At 39.3% G+C, this 12010-nt stretch overlaps 2 non-coding genes across 2 annotated transcripts; one reads left to right on the top strand and one right to left on the bottom strand.

Moving 5' to 3' along the window:
* Positions 1–2870: 2870 nt before the first annotated feature.
* On the bottom strand, positions 2871–2978 carry LOC130959112 (small nucleolar RNA R71). Its single transcript, XR_009078207.1, has one exon. It is a non-coding gene; the product is annotated as a small nucleolar RNA R71 (small nucleolar RNA).
* Positions 2979–7877: 4899 nt separating this feature from the next.
* On the top strand, positions 7878–7985 carry LOC130958427 (small nucleolar RNA R71). The gene has a single exon (XR_009077549.1). It is a non-coding gene; the product is annotated as a small nucleolar RNA R71 (small nucleolar RNA).
* The last annotated feature ends 4025 nt before the right edge of the window (positions 7986–12010 follow it).

Genomic DNA, 12010 nt, shown 5'->3' with positions numbered 1-12010 from the left:
ATCACTTGTTCTTCAACATGATGAAGGTGATGATTGACGCCCATCACCATTCTCACCCATGAACAAGGTGACTGACAACATTCTTGTTCTACAAGCATCTGAGGCTTAGTGAATATCTTGGATTCTTTAATCGGAATCTTCGTGGTATAGGCAGGACCTGATGGCAGCATTCAAGAGAATCCGGAAGGTTTAACCTTGTCTGTGGTATTCTGAGTAGGATTCAATGATTGAATGACTGTGACGTGCTTCAAACCTGTAACCTACTGGGCGTTAGTGACAGACGCAAAAGAGTGATTCTATTCCGGTAGGGGAGGGAACCAAACCGGTGATTGGCAGCACTGTGACAGAGTGTGTGCATTAGCTTTCACTGCGCGGATGGGAGGTAGCTGCTGACAACAGTGAAACCCTACACGAGCTTGCCATGGAAAGGAGTAAGAAGGATTGGATGAAGACAGTAGGAAAGCAGAGAGACGGAAGGGAAGGCATCTTCATACGCTTGTCTGAAGCTCTTACACCAATGATATACATAAGTATCACTATCTTTATCTTTGTGTTATTTTCGTTCATCACCATACCCATTGAGTCTGCCTGACTGAGATTTACAAGATGACCATAGCTTGCTTCATACCACCATCTCCGTGGGATCGACCCTTACTCACGTAAGGTATTACTTGGACGACCCAGTGCACTTGCTGGTTAGTTGTGCGAAGTTGTAGTGATCACAATTTCGTGCACCAAGTTTTTGGCGCCGTTGCCGGGGATTGTTCTTGTGTATGGACAACTGACGGTTCATCTTGTTGCTTAGATTAGGTATTATTTTCTTCAGAGTTCTTAAGAATGAATTCTAGTGTTTCAAGGTGATGTTCTTATCATCACCAAAGCTGATTGATCATCATCAATTTAGCTCTTGAATGCAATGTCTTGCTGAAGCTTAGCTAGCTATGTCTAATTCCTTTAGACTAAAGCTTTAGACTAACATTGCATGATTCCTGGAATTCTCATTAAGAATTTTGATACCTTATTTCCTTTTCACCTAATTTTCGAAAAATAACCAAAAAAATTACAAAAGCATAAAATCCAAAAATATTTCTTGTTTGAGTCTAGAGTCTCATCTTAAGTTAGTGTCAATTGCATGTTCTGTTCTTACTGCATTCATGCATGTGTCTTCATTAATCTTCAAGTTGTTCTTGATGATTTTCTTGTTTTGATCTTTGAATTCTATTGGCTTGAGTGTTTTGTTGTTTCCCATATATACAAACTGCTAAGTTTGGTGTCTTGCATGCATTGTTATTTGATTTTAGTTGCATTTTGATTATTCCTCATTATTAAAAATCCAAAAATATTTTTAATTTGTGTCTTTTCAAGTCAATAATACAGAGAATTGAAGATTTAGAACATACTGCAGAGGAATCACACAGAAAAAGCTGGGCATTCAAAAATGCCCAGTGAAGAAGACAGACTGGCGTTTAAACGCCAGCCAGGGTGCCTGGCTGGGCGTTTAACGCCCAAAAGGGTAGTAGTTTGGGCGTTAAACGCCAGAATGTGCACCATTCTGGGCGTTTAACGCCAGGATGGCAAAGGGGGAAGATTTTGTTTTCAAAATCAATTTTTTTTTTTCAAGTTTTCAAAGTTTTTCAAAATCAAATCTTTTTCAAATCATATCTTTTCAATCAAATGTTTTCAAAATCAATTTCTTTCCTTTTTCAAAGATACTTAATAACAATTAATGATTTGATTGAACATTTTTTGCCTTTTCTGTTGAGGAAGGTTTTATGTTTGAATCATATCTTTTCTTGTTAGGCAAGTCATTAATTTTTAAAATCATATCTTTTAAAATTGTTTTCAAATCATATCTTTTTAAAATTGTTTTCAAATCATATCTTTTTAAAATTGTTTTCAAATCATATCTTTTTAAAATTGTTTTCAAATCATATCTTTTCAATCACATCTTTTTAAAACCAATCATATCTTCTTAACCACATCTTTTTCAAAATAGTTTTCAATCAAATCTTTATGATTTCTAATTTAAAATCTTTTTCAAAAATTACTTGATTTCTTTTCCACTCTTATTTTCGAAAATCAATTAAGTGTTTTTCAAAATGTTTTCAAAATCTTTTACTTAAATTTTCGAAAATTACTTCCCTTCTTCTCACATCCTTCTATTTTTGGACTAACTCTATTCCTTAAATGCAAAATTCGAACTCCATCTTCTTTGTTAAGTTCGAATTTTCTACTTCTGTCTTCCATTTTTCTTCCTCTGACACCTAAAGGAATCTCTATACTGTGACATAGAGGATTCCACATTTTCTTGTTCCCTTCTCTTTCTTATGAGCAGGAGCAAAGACAAAGGCATTCTTGTTGAGGCTGATCCTGAACCTGAAAGGACCTTGAAGAGAAAGCTAAGAGAAGCCAAAGCACAACTCTCTTTAGAGCACCTGACCGAATTCTTCAAGGAAGAAGAAGACATGGCAGCCGAAAATAACAATAATGCAAACAATGCAAGGAAGGTGCTGGGTGACTTTACTGCACCTACTCCTGATTTTTATGGGAGAAGCATCTCTATCCCTGCCATTGGAGCAAACAACTTTGAGCTTAAGCCTCAATTAGTTTCTCTAATGCAACAGAATTGCAAGTTCCATGGACTTCTAATGGAAGATCCTCATCAGTTCTTAGCTGAATTCTTGCAAATCTGTGACACAGTCAAGACTAATGGGGTTGACCCTGAGGTCTACAGACTTATGCTATTCCCTTTTGCTGTAAGAGATAGAGCTAGGACTTGGTTGGACTCACAACCTAAAGAAAGTCTAGACTCATGGGAAAAGCTAGTCAATGCCTTCTTGGCAAAGTTCTTTCCACCTCAAAAACTGAGTAAGCTTAGAGTGGAAGTCCAAACCTTCAGACAGAAGGATGGAGAATCCCTCTATGAAGCTTGGGAAAGATACAAACAATTAATCAGAAGATGTCCCTCAGACATGCTTTCTGAATGGAGCATCATAGGTATTTTCTATGATGGTCTCTCTGAACTATCTAAGATGTCCTTGGATAGCTCTGCTGGAGGATCTCTTCATCTGAAGAAGACGCCTGCAGAAGCTCAAGAATTGATTGAAATGGTTGCAAATAACCAATTCATGTACACTTCTGAAAGGAATCCTGTGAACAATGGGACTAGTCAGAAGAAAGGAGTTCTTGAGATTGACACTCTGAATGCCATATTGGCTCAGAACAAGATATTGACTCAACAAGTCAATTTGATTTCTCAGAGTCTGTCTGGAATGCAAAATGCACCAAACAGTACTAAGGATGCTTCATCTGAGGAAGAAGCTTATGATCCTGAGAACCCTTCCATGGAAGAGGCGAATTACCTAGGAGAACCCTATGGAAACACCTATAATTTTTCATGGAGAAATCACCCAAACCTCTCATGGAAGAATCAAGAGAGACCTCAACAAGGTTTCAATAACAATAATGGTGGAAGAAACAGGTTTAGCAATAGCAAGCCTTTTCCATCATCTTCTCAGCAACAGACATAGAGTTCTAAGCAGAATACTTCTGACTTAGCAACAATGGTCTCTGATCTAATAAAGACCACTCAAAGTTTCATGAATGAATCAAGGTTCTCCATCAGAAATTTGGAAGGACAAGTGGGTCAGCTGAGCAAGAAAGTTACTGAACTCCCTCCTAGCACTCTCCCAAGTAATACAGAAGAAAATCCAAAAGGAGAGTGCAAAGCCATAGACATGGCCGAATATGGAGAGGAAAGAGAGGAGGAGGACGCCACTGAGGAAGACCTCAGTGGGCGTGTACCAATCTCCTCTGAGTTCCTCAATGAGGACCAATGGGAATCTGAGGCTCAAAATGAGACCATAGAGATTCCATTGGACTTACTTCTGCCATTCATGAGCTCTGATGAGTATTCTTCCTCTGAAGAGGATGAGTATGTCACTGAAGAGCAAGTTGCTAAATACCTTGGAGCAATCATGAAGCTAAATGACAAGTTATTTGGAAATGAGACTTGGGAGGATGAACCACCTTTGCTCACCAAAGAACTGGATGACTTGTCTAGGCAGAAACTGCCTCAAAAGAGGCAGGATCCTGGGAAGTTTTCTATACCTTGTACCATAGGCACCATGACCTTCAAGAAGGCCTTGTGTGACTTAGGGTCAAGTGTAAACCTCATGCCCCTCTCTGTAATGGAGAAATTAGGGATCTTTGAGGTGCAAGCTGCAAGAATCTCATTAGAGATGGCAGACAATTCAAGGAAACAAGCTCATGGACTTGTAGAGAATGTTTTGGTAAAAGTTGAAGACCATTACATCCCTACTGATTTCATAGTCCTAGAGACTGGGAAGTGCATGGATGAAACCATCATCCTTGGCAGACCCTTCCTAGCCACAGCAAAGGCTGTGATTGATGTTGATGGAGGTGAACTGATCATTCAAGTGAATGAAGAATCCTATGTGTTTAAGGCTCAAGGATATCCCTCTGTCACCATGGAGAGGAAGCTTGAAGAGCTTCCCTCAAATCAGAGACAAATAGAGCCCCCACAGTCAAACTCTAAGTTTGGTGTTGGGAGGCCACAACCAAACTCTAAGTTTGGTGTTGAACCCCCACATTCAAACTCTAAGTTTGGTGTTGGGAGGTTTCAACATTGCTCTGATCATTTGTGAGGCTCCATGAGAGTCCTCTGTCAAGCTAATGACATTAAAGAAGCGCTTGTTGGGAGGCAACCCAATGTTTTATAATTAACTATTTCCTTTTGTTATTTTATCTTTTTTGTAGGTTGATGATCATAAGAAGTCACAAAATCCATTGAAAAAGCAAAAACAGAATGAAAAACAGGAAGAAAAACAGCACACCCTGGAGGAAGAACCCACTGGCGTTTAAACGCCAGTGAGGATAGCAGTTGGGCGTTTAACGCCCAGTCTGGCACCATTCTGGGCGTTTAACGCCAGAAAGGGGCACCAGACTGGCGTTAAACGCCAGGAAGGGGCAAGAACCTGGCGTTAAACGCCAGGAATGGGCACCAGCCCGGCGTTTAACGCCAGAAATGGCTCAAAACGTGATTTTGAGTGCCATTTGGTGCAGGGATGACTTTTCCTTGACACCTCAGGATCTGTGGACCCCACAGGATCCCCACCAACCCACCACACTCTCTCTTCTTCTTCACCCATTCACCAATCACCTCAACATCTCTTTCTCTTCACCACTCACATCCATCCTTCATAAACCACCACTTCTCCCCCTTTTTGGCCGAACCACAAAGCCATCTCCCTCTCCCCCATTTCTTCTTCTTCTACTCTCTTCTTTCTTCTTTTGCTCGAGGACGAGCAAACCTTTTAAGTTTGGTGTGGTAAAAGCATTGTTTTTTGTTTTTCCATAACCATTTATGGCATCCAAAGCCGGTTCAACTGAGAAGGCATGACCTCAAGCCCATCACTAAGAAGAAGATGGAGCAAACAAGAGACCCCTCTCATCAAGAAATCCCTGAGATACCTCAAGGGATGCACTTTCCTCCACAAGACTACTAGGAGCAAATTAACACCTCCCTAGGAAAATTAAGTTCTAACATGGGACAACTAAGGGTGGAGCACCAAGAACATGCCATCCTCCTCCATGAAATTGGAGAAGATCAAAGGATCATGAGAGAGGAGCAACAAAGACAAGGAAGAGACATTGAGGAGCTCAAGCACTCCATAGGATCTTCAAGAGAAAGAAAGAGCCGCCATCACTAAGGTGGACCGTTCTTTAATCTCCTTGTTCTTTATTTTTCTGTTTTCGAATTTTAGTGCTTTATGTTTATCCATGTTTGTGTCTTATGATCATTAGTGTCTTAGTGTCTATGCCTTAAAGCTATGAATATGAATCCATCACCTTTCTTAAAAGAAAACTGTTTTTATCATAAAGAACAAGAAGTACAGGATTTCAAATTCATCTTTAAAACTAGCTTAATTAGTTGATGTGGTGGCAACACTTTTGTTCTCTGAATGTATGCTTGAACAGTGCATATGTCTTTGAATTTGTTGTTCATGAATGTTAAAATTGTTGGCTCTTGAAAGAATGATGAAAAAGGAGACATGTTACTGAGGATCTGAAAAATCATAAAAATGATTCTTGAAGCAAGAAAAAGCAGTGAATACAAAAAAAAAAGGAGAAAAAGAAGGAGAAAAACGAAAAAAGGGAGAAAGAGAAAAAGAAAGAAAAAGAAAGAAATAAAGTTGTGATCCAAGGCAAAAAGAGTGTGCTTAAGAACCCTGGACACCTCTAATTGGGGACTTTAGCAAAGCTGAGTCACAATCTGAAAAGGTTCACCCAATTATGTGTCTGTGGCATGTATGTATCCGGTGGTAATACTGGAAGACAGAGTGCTTTGGGCCACAGCCAAGACTCAATAAATAGCTGTGTTCAAGAATCATCATACTTAACTAGGAGAATCAATAACATTATCTGGATTCTGAGTTCCTAAAGAAGCCAATCATTCTGAATTTCAAAGGATAAAGTGAGATGCCAAAACTGTTCGGAGGCAAAAAGCTACTAGTCCCGCTCATCTAATTTGGAGCTTAGTTTCATTGATAATTTGGAGTCTATAGTATATTCTCTTCTTTTTATCTTATTTGATTTTCAGTTGCTTGGGGACAAGCAACAATTTAAGTTTGGTGTTGTGATGAGCGGATAATTTGTACGCTTTTTGGCATTGTTTTTAGTATGTTTTTGGTAGTTTTAGTTGAGTTCTTAGTATATTTTTATTAGTTTTTAGTTAAAATTCACTTTTCTGGACTTTACTATGAGTTTGTGTGTTTTTCTGTGATTTCAGGTATTTTCTGGCTGAAATTGAGGGACCTGAGCAAAATCTGATTCAGAGACTGAAAAGGACTGCAGATGCTGTTGGATTCTGACCTCCCTGCATTCGAAGTGGATTTTCTGGAGCTACAGAAGCCCAATTGGCGCGCTCTCAACGGCGTTGGAAAGTAGACATCCTGGGCTTTCCAGCAATATATAATAGTCTATACTTTGCCCAAGATTTGATGGCCCAAACCGGCGTTCAAAGTCACCTACAGTGGACGTCCAGTGAGGCCTTCCTCAGTGGCGTTCACTGCCTCTTCTTCCTCCCAGAATTCGGCCATATTTATGGCTTTGCACTCTCCTTTTGGATTCTCTTCAGTGTTACTTGGGAGAGTGCTTGGGGGAAGTTCAGTAATTTTCTTGCTCAGCTGACCCACTTGTCCTTCCAAATTCCTAATGGAGGATCTAGTTTCAGTCATGAAACTTTGAGTGGTTTTGATTAGATCAGAGACCATGGTTGCTAAGTCAGAGGTATTCTGCTTAGAGCTCTCTGTCTGTTGCTGAGAAGATGATGGAAAAGGTTTACCATTGTTAAACCTGTTTCTTCCACCATTATTATTGAAACCTTGTTGATGTCTCTCTTGATTCTTCCATGAGAGATTTGGGTGATTTCTCCATGAAGAATTATAGGTGTTTCCATAGGGTTCTCCTAGGTAATTCACCTCTTCCATGGAAGGATTCTCAGGATCATAAGCTTCTTCCTCAGATGAAGCATCCTTAGTACTGTTTGGTGCATTTTGCATCCCAGACAGACTTTGAGAAATCAGATTGACTTGTTGAGTCAATATCTTGTTCTGAGCCAATATGGCATTCAGAGTGTCAATCTCAAGAACTCCTTTCTTCTGACTAGTCCCATTGTTCACAGGATTCCTTTCAGAAGTGTACATGAATTGGTTATTTGCAACCATTTCAATCAATTCTTGAGCTTCTGCAGGCGTCTTCTTCAGATGAAGAGATCCTCCAGCAGAGCTATCCAAGGACATCTTAGATAGTTCAGAGAGACCATCATAGAAAATACCTATGATGCTCCATTCAGAAAGCATGTCTGAAGGACATCTTCTGATTAATTGTTTGTATCTTTCCCAAGCTTCATAGAGGGATTCTCCATCCTTCTGTCTAAAGGTTTGGACTTCCACTCTAAGCTTACTCCATCTTTGTGGTGGAAAGAACTTTGCCAAGAAGGCATGACTAGCTTTTCCCAAGAGTCCAGGCTTTCTTTAGGTTGAGAATCCAACCATATTCTAGCTCTGTCTCTTACAGCAAAAGGGAATAGCATCAGTCTATAGACCTCAGGGTTAACCCCATTAGTCTTGACTGTGTCACAGATTTGCAAGAACTCAGCTAAAAACTGATGAGGATCTTCCATTGGAAGTCCATGAAACTTGCAATTCTGTTGCATTAGAGAAACTAATTGAGGCTTAAGCTCAAAGTTGTTTGCTCCAATGGCAGGGATAGAGATGCTTCTCCCATAGAAATCAGGAGTAGGTGCAGTAAAGTCACCAAGCACCTTCCTTGCATTGTTGGCATTGTTGTTGTTTTCGGCTGCCATTTGTTCTTCTTCCTTGAAGAATTCGGTCAGGTGCTCTAAAGAGAGTTGTGCTTTGGCTTCTCTTAGCTTTCTCTTCAAGGTCCTTTCAGGTTCAGGATCAGCCTCAACAAGAATGCCTTTGTCTCTGCTCCTGCTCATATGAAAGAGAAGGGAAAAAGAAAGTGTGGAATCCTCTATGTCACAGTATAGAGATTCCTTGAAATGTCAGAGGAAAAGAGAAATAGAAAGAAGAAGGAGAAGATGAATTCGAACTTTAATTAGATAAGGTTCGAATTGTGCATTTGGAAAGAGTGGTACTCCATAAATAGAAGGATGTGGGAAGGAGGGAAGAGAATTTTCGAAAATTCAATCAAAAGATTTTGAAAACATTTTGAAAATTTAATTGATAATTTTCGAAAATTAAAAGTGAAAAAGAAATCAAGTGATTTTTGAAAAAGATTTTGAATTTAGAAATTAAAAAGATCTGATTGAAAACTATTTTGAAAAAGATGTGGTTAAAAAGATTTAATTGAAAAATTATGGTTTTAAAAAGATGTGATTGAGAAGATATGATTTGAAAACAATTTTAAAAGATATGATTTGAAAACAATTTGAAAAGATATGACTTTAAAAATTAATGACTTGCCTAACAAGAAAAGATATGATTCAAACATAAAACCTTTCTCAACAGAAAAGGCAACAATTTTTGAGATGTTCAATCAAATCATTAATTGTTAGTAAGTATCTTTTAAAAAGGAAAGAAATTGATTTTGAAAACATTTGATTGAAAAGATATGATTTGAAAAAGATTTGATTTTGAAAAACTTTGAAAACTTGAAAAAAATTGATTTTGAAAACAAAATCTTCCCCCTAGCACCATCCTGGCGTTAAACGCCCAGAATGGTATACATTCTGGCGTTTAACGCCCAAAATGCACCCTTTTTGGGCGTTAAACGCCCAACCAGGTACCCTGGCTGGCGTTTAAACGCCAGTCTGCCTTCTTCACTGGGCATTTTTGAATGCTCAGCTTTTTCTGTATAATTCCTCTGCAGTATGTTCTGAATCTTCAATTCTTTGTATCATTGACTTGAAAAGACACAAATTAAAAATATTTTTGGATTTTTAATAATCAAAATGCAAAATGAATCAATTAACCATGCATGCAAGACACCAAACTTAGCAGTTTGTATACTACTGACACTAACAACATGAAAATGCATATGAGACACACAAAGTACTTCAAGTCAATAGAATTCAAAGATCAAAACAAAGAAATATATGCATGGATTCGAAAATTATAACAAAAACATGCATTTGACACCAAACTTAGGATGAGACACTAAACTTAAGCAAAAAAAAACATCAAATATTTTTGGTCTTTTTGATTTTGTAATTTTTTTGTGTTTTTCGAAAATTAAGTAGGAAAAGGTATCAAAATTCTTAATGAGAATTCCAGGAATCAGTGCAATGCTAGTCTAAGACTCCGGTCCAGGAATTAGACATGGCTTCACAGCCAGCCAAGCTTTCAAAGAAAGCTTCGGTCCAAAACACTAGACATGGCCAGAGGCCAGCCAAGCCTTAGCAAATCACTGCTCCAAAAGCAAGATTGATAAGAAATCAACAAGTTCTTGTGGTGATAAGTTGAAACCTCGGTCCAATGAGATTAGACATGGCTTCTCAGCCAGCCAGATTTCAACAAATCATCATGAAACTCTAGAATTCATCTTCAAGAATTTCGAAAAAAATAATACCTAATCTAAGCAACAAGATGAACCGTCAGTTGTCCAGCCTAAACAATCCCCGGCAACGGCGCCAAAAACTTGGTGCGCGAAATTGTGAACAATACTTTTTCACAACTCAAATAATCCCCGGTAATGGCTCCAAGAACTTGGTGCGCTCAATACCATGGCATTACACAACTTCGCACAACTAACCAGCAAGTGCACTGGGTCGTCCAAGTAATAAACCTTACGTGAGTAAGGGTCGATCCCACGGAGATTGTTAGTATTGAAGCAAGCTATGGTCATCTTGTAAATCTTAGTCAGGCAAACTCAAATATATATGATGATGAACGAAAATAACATAGAAGATAAGGATAGTGATACTTATGTATATCATTGGTGTAAGAGCTTCAGACAAGTGTATGAAGATGCCTTCCCTTCCGTCTCTCTGCTTTCCTAATGCCTTCATCCAATCCTTTCTTACTCCTTTCCATGGCAAGCTCGTGTAAGGTTTCACTGTTGTCAGCAGCTACCTCCCATCCGCGCAGTGAAAGCTAATGCACACACTCTGTCACAGTGCTGCCAATCACCGGTTTGGTTCCCTCCCCTACCGGAATAGAATAACTCTTTTGCGTCTGTCACTAACGCCCAGTAGGTTACAGGTTTGAAGCACGTCACAGTCATTCAATCATTGAATCCTACTCAGAATACCACAAACAAGGTTAGACCTTCCGGATTCTCTTGAATGCTGCCATCAGTTCTTGCCTATACCACGAAGACTCTGATCTCACGGAATGGTTGGCTCGTTTGTCAGGCGAGCACTCGGTTGTCAGGCGATCAACCATGCATCGTGCAATCAGAAATCCAAGAGATATTCACTAAGCCTCAGATGCTTGTAGAACAAGAATGGTTGTCAGTCACCTTGTTCATGGGTGAGAATGGTGATGGGCGTCAATCATCACCTTCATCATGTTGAAGAACAAGTGATATCTTGGATAAAGAACAAGCGGAATTGAATGGAAGAACAATAGTAATTGCATTAATACTCGAGATACAGCAGAGCTCCACACCTTAATCTATGGTGTGTAGAAACTCCACCGTTGAAAATACATAAGCATAAGGTCTAGGCATGGCCGAATGGCCAGCCTCCCAATGATCTAAGATAGCATAAAACTCAAAGATAGCTACCAAGATGTCGTAATACAATAGTAAAAGGTCCTACTTATAGAAAACTAGTACATAGATGAGTAAATGACATAAAAATCCACTTCCGGGCCCACTTGGTGTGTGCTTGGGCTGAGCAATGAAGAAATTTCGTGTAGAGACTCTCCTTGGAGTTAAACGCCAGCTTTAGTGCCAGTTTGGGCGTTTAACTCCCATTTGGGTGCCAGTTCCAGCGTTTAACGCTGGGATTTCTTGAGGTGACTTTGAACGCCGGTTTGGGCCATCAAATCTTGGGCAAAGTATGGACTATCATATATTGCTGGAAAGCCCAGGATGTCTACTTTCCAACGCCGTTGAGAGCGCGCCAATTGGGCTTCTGTAGCTCCAGAAAATCCGCTTCGAGTGCAGGGAGGTCAGAATCCAACAGCATCTGCAGTCCTTTTTGGTCTCTGGATCAGATTTTTGCTCAGGTCCCTCAATTTCAGCCAGAAAATACCTGAAATCACAGAAAAACACACAAACTCATAGTAAAGTCCAGAAAAGTGAATTTTAACTAAAAACTAATAAAAATATACTAAAAACTAACTAGATCATATCAAAAACATACTAAAAACAATGCCAAAAAGTATACAAATCATCCGCTCCAATACCTTTGCCTCCTCTGGCTCTTCCTGATCAGCTTGAGCATCTTTGAAGATGTCCTCAAGCTCTGATTCTAGGCTTTCAGCCATATTGATCTCTTCTACCAGAGAGTCAA

The sequence above is a fragment of the Arachis stenosperma genome, chromosome 10, assembly GCF_014773155.1.
Source record: "Arachis stenosperma cultivar V10309 chromosome 10, arast.V10309.gnm1.PFL2, whole genome shotgun sequence".
Taxonomy (NCBI): domain Eukaryota; kingdom Viridiplantae; phylum Streptophyta; class Magnoliopsida; order Fabales; family Fabaceae; genus Arachis; species Arachis stenosperma.
The sequence above is the reverse complement of the archived record's forward strand: the minus strand, read 5'-3'. Positions and strand labels throughout refer to the sequence as shown.